General features: G+C 55.9%; 1 protein-coding gene across 5 annotated transcripts in view; it reads right to left on the bottom strand.

Annotated features, from left to right (window-relative positions):
* Positions 1–11,703, bottom strand: part of Mbp (myelin basic protein) — a 100,805-nt gene extending 89,102 nt beyond the window's left edge. For all 5 annotated transcript variants that reach the window (XM_026414137.2, XM_026414140.2, XM_026414138.2 and 2 more), the window contains exon 1: positions 11,584–11,703. The gene's annotated coding sequence lies outside the window, so the exon portion shown is untranslated. The remainder of the gene's footprint in view (positions 1–11,583) is intronic.
* Positions 11,704–12,117: the final 414 nt, after the last annotated feature.

Below are 12,117 nucleotides of genomic sequence, written 5' to 3'. Positions count from 1 at the left end.
GGCAGTTTTTAAAAGCTTCTGTGACTATCCCAGCGTCGATTGCACAAAGCCTATTGACTGTTTATTCTTTGCTGACATCCAATATGCTCTCTGCTTTCTTTGCACAGAGAGTCTAATAAAGAAAAGCAATCAACACAGCATTTAAAATAAAGTGTAAAAACTATGTTGATGTAGAAGGCACATGCATAGAGAATGCGTGGAGCCTGGGAAGGTGGGCACACAGCCTGGCCATGGAGGCTGGGGCACCTTCCCAGGAAATGTGGGTTGAGTGGTGTCCCCCAAGAGATATGTCAAATTCTGTCCCAGAGCCTGGGGACGAGACTTCCTTGGAAACAGGTCTATGAAGGTTCACCTAGTTATCTAGTTGAGGGTGAGGGCAGGCCTCTTACAAGACAAACAGAGGAGGATCTGGTCACAGACACATGGAGGAAGCCGGGAGGAAAGCCAGGTGACCAGGTGGGGACTGGAGCCATGTGGCCTCAAGTCAGGCACAGGGGGAATTCCCAGCAGCCCCAGGCCGGGCAGGTCCTTGGGGAGCTGCGGGGAGCAGGACTCCCTGGGCACCCGCGTGCTTGTCCCTCCTTTGTCCCGTGTCATCGCTGCCCTGCAGTCACACTGGTCTTACTCATAGGAATGCACGTGCCTCTGCTGGCTTTGGTGAGCCCTGTCGCGGGGATGCTGCGTGGCGGCCCCACCCAGGGCAGGTGGGAGGAAGTTGTGGAGGCTGGAGGGGCAGACGTGCCCAGCGAGCAGGGCCCTTCCTGCCCTCCCTGGCCTGCTCTGGGCATTCGGCCCACGTTCCTTATCTGTCAACCGCGAGGGCAAGTTTCACTTCCTGGTTAGCACTGGTTAGCATCCCACAGTCCTGGGGTGCACGCCACTGGACTGGGCCTTTCCCCGTGTCCGCCCACCCATGTGCCTCTCCCTCCCCAGCAGAGCAGGGACGACTTTGCATGACCATGGGTCACATGTCCAGCATGACCCAGGGGGGGGCACTGGCAGGCGGAGGGCACTGCTCTCAGCAGGGTCAGCAATGCCGCGATGCAACAGTGCTTCTTGGGCTCTGTGAGCCCTATGTTTGCTCCAGGGCGCAGCCTCCTGGACATCAGACGTGATGGCTCTCGGTTCCAGTGTAGGACCAGGAGCAGGCCCCTGACAGGCCAGGAGATGTCATGATTGAAAGAACCTAACCCTTCCTAAACTAGGACGAAGGGTCCTAGGACTGGAGCTCTGAGACCTGCAGATCATAATCAGGGAAATCAGAACTTCCCAGCAGGGGACCTGGCTCCGAGCCCATCTGCAGAGGCTGCGCGTCTGCATGGGCACACACACAGCAGTTTACTGAGTGACTTCCCCGGACCTTTCCAGAACCTGGTAGATTCCAATCAGAGGGGAAAACTGCCAGGTGAGGTCAACCCCACTCTGGCCCCGTAGAGGACGCAGCTCAGAGCCACCTCCTAAGGGCTCCTGCATCTTCACAGGGGCACACCACCTTTTCTGGCTAGTCTTGAACTTCCTGAGATGCAGAGAAAGTTCAAGAATGCAGCAAGTGACAAGGCTGTTTAAGGAACGGGGAGGGAGGCCTGCCCCGAGATAGCAGGGTGAGGAGAGAGGCACACGGGGTCTGGGCACAGGACACTGAGGCGGCACACACACCGGTGTCCCTGTGACGTGTGCCCACTGCTCCCAACAGGCTGTCTCCCCTCACAGTCCCCACTTCTCAGAGCCGAAGTGCACGAGGGTGAGGGAGACCATGTGTCACAAGCCCACAGAGTGGCCACCACAAGGCCCGGCAGCAGCCCCTGGTCTAGCTGAGCTGTGTTCCTGCTGTCGTGCAGCCGGAACTGACCAGGGGACTTGGTGCTACAGAGAGAGGGTTCTCTGTGCATTAAGTCTTGGACTTTTAAGGAAAATAGGCCTGTGGAAATGTCTGAGGGGCAGTTCCTCCTCAGTTCACCCTCCTCATGTCTGTTCTGATGACAAAAACGTGAGCCACTTTGAGGAAGCTTTTATATTTTACTTTCTTCGTATGAAAACTATCAGAGTAACAATAAGCAGCGGAGCCTTCTGGGAATTGTCTTTAAGCTAGGTATTTTGCACAACTCTGTTAGTGAAAAAGTGGATTTAAGAGAGTAACTCAATAACCAAGCCCCAGGTGTGCAGTGTACATATGAGCCTGATAGCAAGCCTGCATTTTGAACTTGAATTTGGTGAGGGTTCTCTGCATGCCGCTTAATATCTAAATGTCGTCTTTGGGACTAGAAGATCAATAGACTTTCAAAAGCAATGATTTATTACCTCTATATTGAGACTTTATAATGTCATCACTCCATAAAAAAATAGAGATTTTCCAGGAATGCCTTTTGTAGGAACTGAAGATTAGGGTTTGAACTGCAAACATCTTGGCAGAGCAATTTTGTGGCATGACTGGTAAATTTATGTCTACACTAAAATTATTTTTTAAAAGCATCTTAATCACATCGACTCCAGAGTTACACTAGTCAACAAATAATTTCTTGAAAGGTCAAGAGTGCGATGGAATGGGGAGAAATGGATGGGGGCAGGAGCCTGGATCCTGCTGCAGGCCCCTCCCCAGGCCACTGCTCTCTGAGCCTACCTGACTTTACTTCCAGGAACGGGGGCTGGTTCAGGAGCTCAGCTCCCAGCATCTGCTGTGACCACTGCAAGGACAGGTGTGGATTTCCTCATCACACTTGTTAAGGAACGTGGTGTGTCTAAGAATCCAAGTTCTGGGGCCAGCAATGGGCAGATGCTCAGTAAGAACAGGTGCAGAGAAGGAGGGATGCACAGGTAGAGCCCTGAAGCCACCCTGGTGCCCTGACCAGGTGTGCCCAGCACACAGCAGCCCCTGCACATGAGTTTGAGGCCATCAGACTGCTATGGGCTTGTGGCATGGCCTTTGACTAGAGCTATGCGAGGCCCACTGTGTGCTCCGCAGCCAGGCAAGCCGGGGACACTCCAGGGCAGGAGGAGGCCTGCCAGGGAGGGACCTGCCTCAGCTGCTGTGCCTGGCACACCGCTGTTACCATGAGCCCCTCCCGAGGAGCAGGGCTGGGCACAGAGGGGAGCTGGGCAGGGTGTCTGAGGAGCCTGGCTGGTCTGCAGACAACACGCCTCCTTCCCCGAGCACCAGGCTGAGCGCCCCAGGCCCCAGGGAGGCAGAGTGCGGGAGCAAGGAGGGAGCGGAGCCAGCACCCCCAGAGCACGGGGCACTGCCCGTGGCCATTGCACAGAGGTCCTGCGGGCAGCCGCCTGGCTCCCGGCATCTCCAGAGCAGTCGCTGCCCCTCGGAAGGTGAGGGCGGCCTCAATCACAAGATGACTGCACCCAGCACACCATCACCATGACGAGTCTTGGTTAAATATGTTGAAACATCCGACAGCTCCGGGGGAGGCGTCTTCTGTGAATCAGATCCTTTTTTCAAAGTCCTTGTGCTGGGAATGGAGCACTCTCCTGAAAGCTCTGTCCCCATGCTGCTGAAACAGGAACCTCCGGCACAGGTCACTGCACACAGCCTCTGGTGCTGCTGTGACCAGCGGTGCCAGGTGACCTGCAGCTGCACAGGGGCATGGCGGGTTCCGGCTGTGGTCGGGGCCGCCACGTGGGGTGGGGTGCAGGGTACCGGCTGGAGGAGGGAAGGGTGGCTCTCCTGCCCTTGTTCGCCCATCACCACCTTCTGCATCTCCCTGTCACACAGGTGGTCCCTGGCCCCGGGTGGTTCTGGTATGATTCGTGGTCTTCTGCTGGTGTGCGAGTCACACAACCACTGTGTTCAATCGAAGCAGAGTCCCCTAGGTGACACGAGATGCCCCCTCCTTAGGCCGGGACAGGCTGTGGCGGAGGCCTCTGCCAGCGGCAGGCTCCTGGAGGCCTCCTGAGTGTGTTCCAGGTGGGCAGATGGCTCTGCGGCTCGGGAGGTCACCTACAGCATCTGCACTTCTCACGTCCCATTCTGTGAAATGCACATAATTCACCATGAGACCATCACAGCTGAGACTGAGAACTGTAGGCAAAGTGGCTGGGACCATCTCCCAAGAGGAAGACCGGGAAACACTGGGATTTGGAAGAACAGCACTGTTACCCTCAGAGCCACCTCCCGATGGAGGACAGTGGGTCCTGAAATGTAGCTCGGTGGCAGGAGGTCCGGCACACGGCTCTCTGGGTGGAGCCAGGGGTAAACGCTTCACAGTCTTCTACGCGTGTGGTGGACAGCAAGCGAAGGCTGAGCTTGGAACACAGGACTCGGTGAGATGGCCATATCACATTCAACCACCAGAAGAGCAGCTTTCGGCTTGGTTGGTTTTTGTTTGAAATCAACAACCTTTTGTCCAGGTTTCAATCTCCCCTTGTATTAAAATTAACTTGAAGTTCCTACAGCTCGCTTTATCCCGGTGCTGCCTCTCTCTAAATTCCTCACTCAGTAGCCCACATCCCCGTCACCTGGACGCGCCGTATCTGTGCCTTCCGTGTCCCACCTCCCCTTCACGTAATGACTAGCTTTTAATATCTGCTTTAATCCCTCTCAGCACACATAAGTGTTGGCACAAGAACCCGGTGGCAGGAGGAAAGACTCGTCACCTGCTCACAGAGCCACAGAGCCTCTCACACAGCAGCAAGGCCCAGGGGCATGTGCACTTTGTCTGCCTCCACCCCTCTCTGCACTTCAGGGAGGAAATGCAGCCGAGTCTTGAGATATTCCAAGGTCACTATGTTTTCAAACATCTGAAAGAACTAGAATAAAACAACCCAAACGCCCTGTCCCCATGTCCCACCTTACACACGCACACACATGCAAGAACCCTAACCCTAAACCATGAAGGATCTTTTTGTTTATTTTATTAGTAACCCACCTAAGTTACCTGATTTTTTAAGCAACAATTTACACTGAGGAAATCATGTCTCAATTGCTTTGAGGGTTTCTGATCAGCAGAGAACAGATTCAGACACACGACTTTGGAAAAGGCCAGGCTCTTGCTACACGTCAGTTGGATAATGGTGATTAGCGGAATCCACCTACCTATTCCTGCCACTAATATTAGGACAAAGGGCTTCGGTAGGAATTTGGGTGAATAAAAACTTTTAACAGTTCCCCAGCATGTCAGTGCACTATGGGTCATTCTCACCCCTTCCAACAAAACGGGGACAAAGAGAACCCTGGAGAAGAGGGCCAGCACTTCTCAACACTGCACAGGGAGGGACGCCTGGGAACAGGCTAAGGAGGCAGCTTCAGGAAGGACAGTGTCCATGGGATGCACCGGAGACCAGCAAGAGCCGTGAGGGTGGCTAGAGAGGTGCCCTGGGAGATCCCAGGGAGCCACCGGGAGAGTACAGGCTGCAGACCTGGAGCGCTCCCCAGGGGCACGGATCGCCACTCAGACACTGCCGGGCATGCCTTCTCAGCCAGAGCAAGCCCCCTCCAGAAGTCCTGCACGCTCTGCGAATGTCTGCCCTGGGCAGTGTGTCTGTGGACTTCTAAGCTATCAGCTCTTTGAGGGTACAAACTGCATCTGTTTTCTCTTGACTCACCTTGAGGTGCACAGCGTGGTACGCGTACGGCAAAGACAGGCGGGGAATTGTCTGCAAGGGGCTGGCATGTGCTCTAGATGGCTAATTTTGGCTTCTATAGCAGGTCTAGAGAACATGCTGACTTCCAGCTGCACGAGAAACTGAGTGAGGAGTACGAGAAGCTAAATATTCCTTGTCAGTTACAGCAGTACCCACGGGCAGGAAATAAAATGCTATTCTCCAAACGTGGAGAAAGGATCAAAAATAAGTGATACAGACAAAAATATACTGCCAACATAAAACTTTGCATCAATGAGTCACTCTTTCCACATATGTGCAGTTTACTGCTGAAGCACACAGGGTCTCTTGAGCACACAAAGCAGGTGTCGGCGGGTGAGCTGTGTGAGCCTGCGCACAGACGGGCCCTCGCTACCCACTCCTAATTGGGTCAGAGGCTCTGAGTTGACCGGGAGCCCACTAACATACATATTCCTGGGCCCAGTGCCCAGGACGTGGTGTGGTATGCCAGAGGCGGGGCTTTGGACTCCAATTTGATGAGAATTTGATGTGTGCAGGTGCCTGCAGACCACCCAACAGAAGCACGAGCCAGCTGATCCCGTTGAGGGAACTGGACACCTCAGTGGGACGGACGGCCAGGCAGGAGCTTCACCTGGGGGCTGGGTATCCTGCTACCAAGCCAGTCCGCCCCCTGTTAGGCTCCTGAACTGGCCCAGGCAGGCACGTTCGGTGCCTGTGTTGGCCTCTTAATGTTTGGGGTTTTCTGATCAGATGCCAGGTGGAAACAGGCAGAGATCGTGGGGGGTGCTCCCTGGGTGTGGGCTGGCATCTCCCTGGAGGGCCCCCTGCATCTGCATGCTGTTGCTGGAGAAGCTGTCCTGGGACTCTGACCCTTCCCAGCTCTGGAGGAGACACCGTCAGCTGACACTCCAGAAGGTGGGGATGTGCCCAACAGTGTCACCGTGCTGCCCCTCGCTGGAGGCCCTGCAGCACCCACACCGTGAGGACACACAGCACAGGACAACACTGAATTCCGGTGCTAATAATGTTAGGTTCAGCATCCATCTGATAAAAATCAAGCCCAAACACTGCTTCCCTGCTGTTCCCTCTGCCCGATTCTGCCTCGAGATTCTGCGGTGCAGGCAAAGGGATGGACACGTAGCTCAATGGAATGAATGGACAACCCAGGAGACCCTCAAAACCGCGGCAATGATTTTGAGAATGGTGCAAGGATCAGAGGGGCAAGGATCTCTCCAGCAAGCAGTCCCCTAGCCACTGGACACTCACTGGCCGAGAGAGAAACACAAGACAAGCCAAATCTCAATCTAAACTTCATGTGTGAAACAAAAATTAACCCCAAATGGATCACAGGCTTACGTGATCCCATGAGGTGGGGGGAACAGAAGAAAATGTTCCAGGCCTGAAGCTAGGTGAGGCGTTCTTGACTCCATGTCAATCACAGTCCACAAAAGAGAAATTAATAAAGAGAAACACATCAAAATGAAAATCCTCTTCTGTGCAGAAGGCCCGCTGCTGGAGAGGGTGGAGAGAAACTGAAGTGGTGGGATGGGATTGCAGCCGCCGGGCTGGTGACCAGAAGACATGCAGACCCAAGCCAGGGCCAGCCGTCGAAAAGCCACGGTCCCATGAGAAAACAGGCAAAAGAGAGCAGCGGTCCTCACTGACAAGCTCTGAGGCAGTGATGCAGGAGATGGCCCTGCACCCCAGCCCTGGGGACACGCGCCCCCCAGAGCACCTGACACCCTGCAGTGCAGCAGGAACACCAGAGGGGGATGGCCGTAGAGATAGGGTCACTCAGGACCTCCGGTGGGACCTACAGCCACTTAGGAAAGCGCCAGTGGTTTCTTAAGAAGTCACACACGTGCTGTCATGTGGAGCGGCAATGGCCCTCTTGGGCAACTATCTCCAAGAAGTGAAAACCACGCTGTCACAAAAACTGTCACAAACGTTCATAGTGGCTTCATGTGCAGGAACCAAAGCTGGAGACTGTCCTTCAAAGGGAGAAGGTTGAACAAATGTGGCCTTCCATCGGGGAGCACTGCAGGGCGGTGAGAAGGAACGGCCTGAGCTTCAGCTGCACTCAGCAGCCGGCGAGTGGCCAGGGCACCTCCGTGCCAGGGAGACGCCAACCTCCGGAGGGCCTGTGTATTTCTGGCATTCTCCAGAGGATGACACTTAGGGAGGAGAGTGGAAGGATCGGTGAGGCTGGGATGATACTGATACGGGGGGGCTCTCTGTACAGGCACCGTGCCCGACCTTGCTTGTGTTGGCTGTCAGATTCCGCGCTGATGGCGAAGAGACACAGAACCACATGCACGTAAACACACGGGCGTGAAAGTGGTGAGGCCTAGGTCTGCGGAGGTGATGGCTGCATCCTGCTGTCTCCAGCAGCAAGGCGATGCGCTCTGGGGAGGGCAGGAGGAGGACGGAGTCTCTGACCTCCTTCTTGCAGCCGTGTGTGCATCTGCAGCTCCCCGGACACAGCTCTCACGTGGCTTCCATGATCTCTCCCCTGCTGCAGACCAGGTGCTGCCCAGGGGGTAGGCGCACTCAGGAGGGAAGCTGCTAGGACTGGGGAGGGCCCTGCCCAGCCTGTCCAGGCTGCTCCACAGAGCATTTGTCCTGCTTCCCCTCCCATCCCTGGTGCAGCTCTTCACTGCCTCTCCTCCAGTGCGTGGCACAGACAGAACGTAAACTTCTTGTCAGTGCGACACACGTGAAAAAGTATCTGATTGCTGTTTTATTTATTTTTTAGAACCAGAAATTGAACCCGGTACCTCACCCATGCTACACAAGCACTCTACCACAGAGCCCCATTTATGTTATTTTGAGACAAGAGTCTTGCTTGGTTGCTCAGACTGGCCTTGAACTTGGGACTCCTCCTGTCTGCGGAGTGCCTGGGATTACAGGTGTGCACCACAGCACCTGGCACGCTGCTTTTTTTTTTTTCTTAGTCTTTATTGGTGCATTATTGTCACACCTAGTACTGGGTCTGTGCTGATTTTGTGCCTGCACATATCATTCCCCCTGGCATGCTGTTCTGATTTTTACTTCTCTGAGTGCGGACGGGTTGAAGTTTGTTAGGTACTATATTAGTCCATCGGGCTTTCTTTCCTGAACCACAGAACCTGTTCAGCTACACGTTTACTCTGGGGCAGCCTGTTGTACATTACTGACTTTCTGGAAGTTTTGTATATTCAGACACTCTCGCCTTGGCCTGTCTTTAGACTCCTGCCTGTTTTTATAAGGGTGCCTCAGAGCTACTTGGTGCTGCCAGGGAGCCCAGGATGAAGCCACTTTCAGAACCACAGCTTCCTAGTTTCACCATCGCTGAGTCCAGTGCCATGCCAGCTGTGGACCCTGCGTCCCCAGTCATCACTGTGGCCATGGCAGGAGGTCCTGCCTGTGGACAGCAGCCTCCTCCGCAGCCATCCTTGCTGTCCTGCAGACTGTGGGCCTGCCCATGGCCCTCCACAGCAGCGGCCGCTCCACTGCAATAAACTGGGAATAAAAATCCACTGGTTCTGGTTTTCTGACTGAAGTCTTCCTACTAGGGGTTTGGACAATTAACCCTGCCCAGGAAAACGTCCCCGCTGCCCGCGTGCCATCTCTGCTCTGGGGCACTGGGCTCCCTGGAAGGTTGCCTCTTCCGTCTCACAAGTGCCCGCCCCCTTCAGTGCATTAATGGGTTAACAGAAGTGTCTTGCTGCTTATTTAAAATTGCACTGTTATGGGAATACTTTTTTCCCTTTTTTCTTGACAACAAAGGTAGCTAAGGAGGGATGACAACAGGGACAGACGACAATTCCCTCGTGGTCAAGACGCTCTGAAAAGGAAGCATGTTCTATTGGATGGGGTCACGTCTTAGGGTGGAATCTGTGAAAGAGAAACACAGGGGACCTTGCAAGGTGTCCTCTCACTGAGGCCAGGCAGGGCAGCACTGGAGCTGTGGAAGTCTCCCTGGACTGAGTGCTGTCTCTTGTCAGCTGAGTGCCCCTAAGGCAACAGACTTCACCCCTAGGCTTCGGTTTCCTGGTCGGTCAAGACCAGGCTATTAATAGAGTGGTGACCTCAGATGAGAGCCTTGGAGGGCAATTATGACAATTAAATGAAATGACAAACAGCTCTCAGAAGCTCCTGGCTGTTGTCAGTGACTGGGAGATGCTACCTGGTACTCTAACAGGCCTAGGGCCCACTGTTAAGCTGAAGCATGACATGTTTTAAGGAACCCAGAATGAACTAGAATTCGCAAAAAATAGCCTTCAGTGAATGCTTAAAAATTCAGGCAGAAGTAGGAAATTCACAGAAGGATGCATCCCTGTTCCTTGGGCTTCTGTGGATACTTAATCTGTGCACACACCTGTTTCCACCATGAACAAAAGCGAAACACGGGCCTTCAAAACCACGGCAGAGCCACGAACACCAGATCTAAAACAAGTACCAAACACCTTCTCTTCTTTGGGCAGAAATACACGACTGTAGGAAGATTTTCAAAGTGAATTTGAACCAAAGAGTTTTTGTTTAACCCCAAGTTAATGGCAGTGATCATTTTAAAAATTTAAATCATTGGGAGTTGCGGTACCAACATTCCCCATCATTTGTAACTGAATTCTTTGCCTCAGGTTTTGCTTACCCCCACTTAAAAAAATCAGCCCAAGGATGTGAGATTCCCTGGGCTTGTGGACACCTGCTCCACTAGGCTGTGGACACCTTTACGTGGCTCTGTCCCAGGCTCTCAGCTGAGTTTTGCTCCCCAGGACCCCAACCTTAAGGGAGGCACCCACATCACTGGTAGGCACCTGCCAGGAAGCCACTGGGCAGGGGTAAGCCTCAAACAGAACTGTCTTGGGACCAATCTATAACCTTCTGCAAAATGCTCCCTCAGCTCGGCAGGATAAAATTTGCAACAAACCTAAGTCTTAAATGGGATGCTACCAAAGCTCCCTTCCTTCGAAAAATTTCCTAGTCAGGTGTCCTGTGGTCAGAACAGGCAGGTGCCTGCCCTGAACCATGTCTCTCTCCCACCACCCTAAGTCATGGCCGGCTCAGCCCCTTTCACCAAGGCACCGCCTTGTGAAGTTCACAAGCTACACCAGCACTGCTCCCAGCCCAAGAGCAGGAGCCAGAACTCTGGTCCTGCCAGGCCCACAGGCATCCCGAAAGGCGCAGAGTGATAGAGAATGACCACAGAACAGCAGGTGGATGTGGGGCCACCTGAAACCTGGCCATCCTGCTGTCAAGCCCAGGAGGGTGCCGAGGGAAGGCTGAGAGCACTGGACCACGGCACCAGAGCAGCAGGTGCCAGCTGCAGGTGTGCCCGGCGGGGCTGCGGGGCAGCACAGGCCAGGCTCAGGGGCAGAAGACAGCCCAGCGGGAGGCGGAAGCCAAGACCCAGGCGTTTGTCTCCGCCCTCATTGCTCAAAGGGAAACTGCTTCTCCTTGGGGGGAAGGGCGGGAGCCAGGATGTCCAGGGGCCACAGGTGTGTCCTTAAGAGGCACTGGCTGGAAAGGACCCCCAGCCCACCCCACCCCTGCCCACAACACCCCTTCTCCGCAAGGAGGGAGGCCTCTTGGGACCGTTGTCACCTCCCACCCCTAAACTCCTCCCCTATCTCCCGCCGCCACCCCTAGGCCAGCGCTGCTTCAGGGACCCGGGGGTCCCCAGGCCTGGCTGGAGACCACTCAGAAATCGCCTGGGCTTCCAGTCCCCTTCTCTGTGAACTGGCGTCTACACCTGCGACCACCTGCAGAGGTCGTGATCAGGGGGTAGGGTCGTGCAGTCTCCAAGACCTCGGAGCTGCTACCTGCCCGGCCACCTGCGCAGCTGCCCAGGTGAGCCCCGCTCGCCCCGGCCAGGAGAGGGACCTGGAGTCTGGCCTCGGGGACAGCGCGCCCCTCCCCCCACCGCCGCACCTCGGGGAGCCGGGCTCGGGGCCGCCTAGGGCTCCGCGGTGCCCGCTCCGAGGGCTTGAGACCAAGGCTCCAGGGCCGCCCCGCCCGTCCGGGAGGATCACCCACCGGTGCTGTGCTCGCGCTCCAACCCGAGGGTCGCCGCGGGTTCCAGGAGGCCGTGCTCTCCGCCGGGCCCGCGTGCTGCTCCGGGAGCCAAGCGCGGGCAGCGCGGGTGGCGCGGGCAGCCTGGGGCCGCTGGGCCGCGGGCGCTGTCTTCCGGGGTCGCGAGCCACGGGCCACGGGCCACGGGCCGCGGGCCGCGGGGGCCGAGGCTGTTCTCGCTGGCGCGCGGCGGCGGTGACTGACGGCGGTGCTCCGAGGCGCTGGCGCGCCCCGCTTCCCCGCCCCGCCTCCCCGGCTTCCTGCGAGCCAGGTAGACGCCCGCTGACGCCAGCCGCGCCGCCCCACCTGGACGCCCGCGCAGGGCGCCACCCGCGCCCCCAGGTCTTCCGGCTGGCGCAACTCCTGGGACGCGCGGGGACCCAGGCACAGGGCGAGCCCTCGGGGCCGCGGCTTTGCCCGCACTGCTTTGCGATCTGAACCGCTGCTCACTGGACTTTTGGCCTCTGATACCTGCCCAACCCAGACGGCGCCAGATGG

This window comes from Urocitellus parryii, chromosome 13 (genome assembly GCF_045843805.1).
Source record: "Urocitellus parryii isolate mUroPar1 chromosome 13, mUroPar1.hap1, whole genome shotgun sequence".
Lineage (NCBI taxonomy): Eukaryota > Metazoa > Chordata > Mammalia > Rodentia > Sciuridae > Urocitellus > Urocitellus parryii.
The sequence above is the reverse complement of the archived record's forward strand: the minus strand, read 5'-3'. Positions and strand labels throughout refer to the sequence as shown.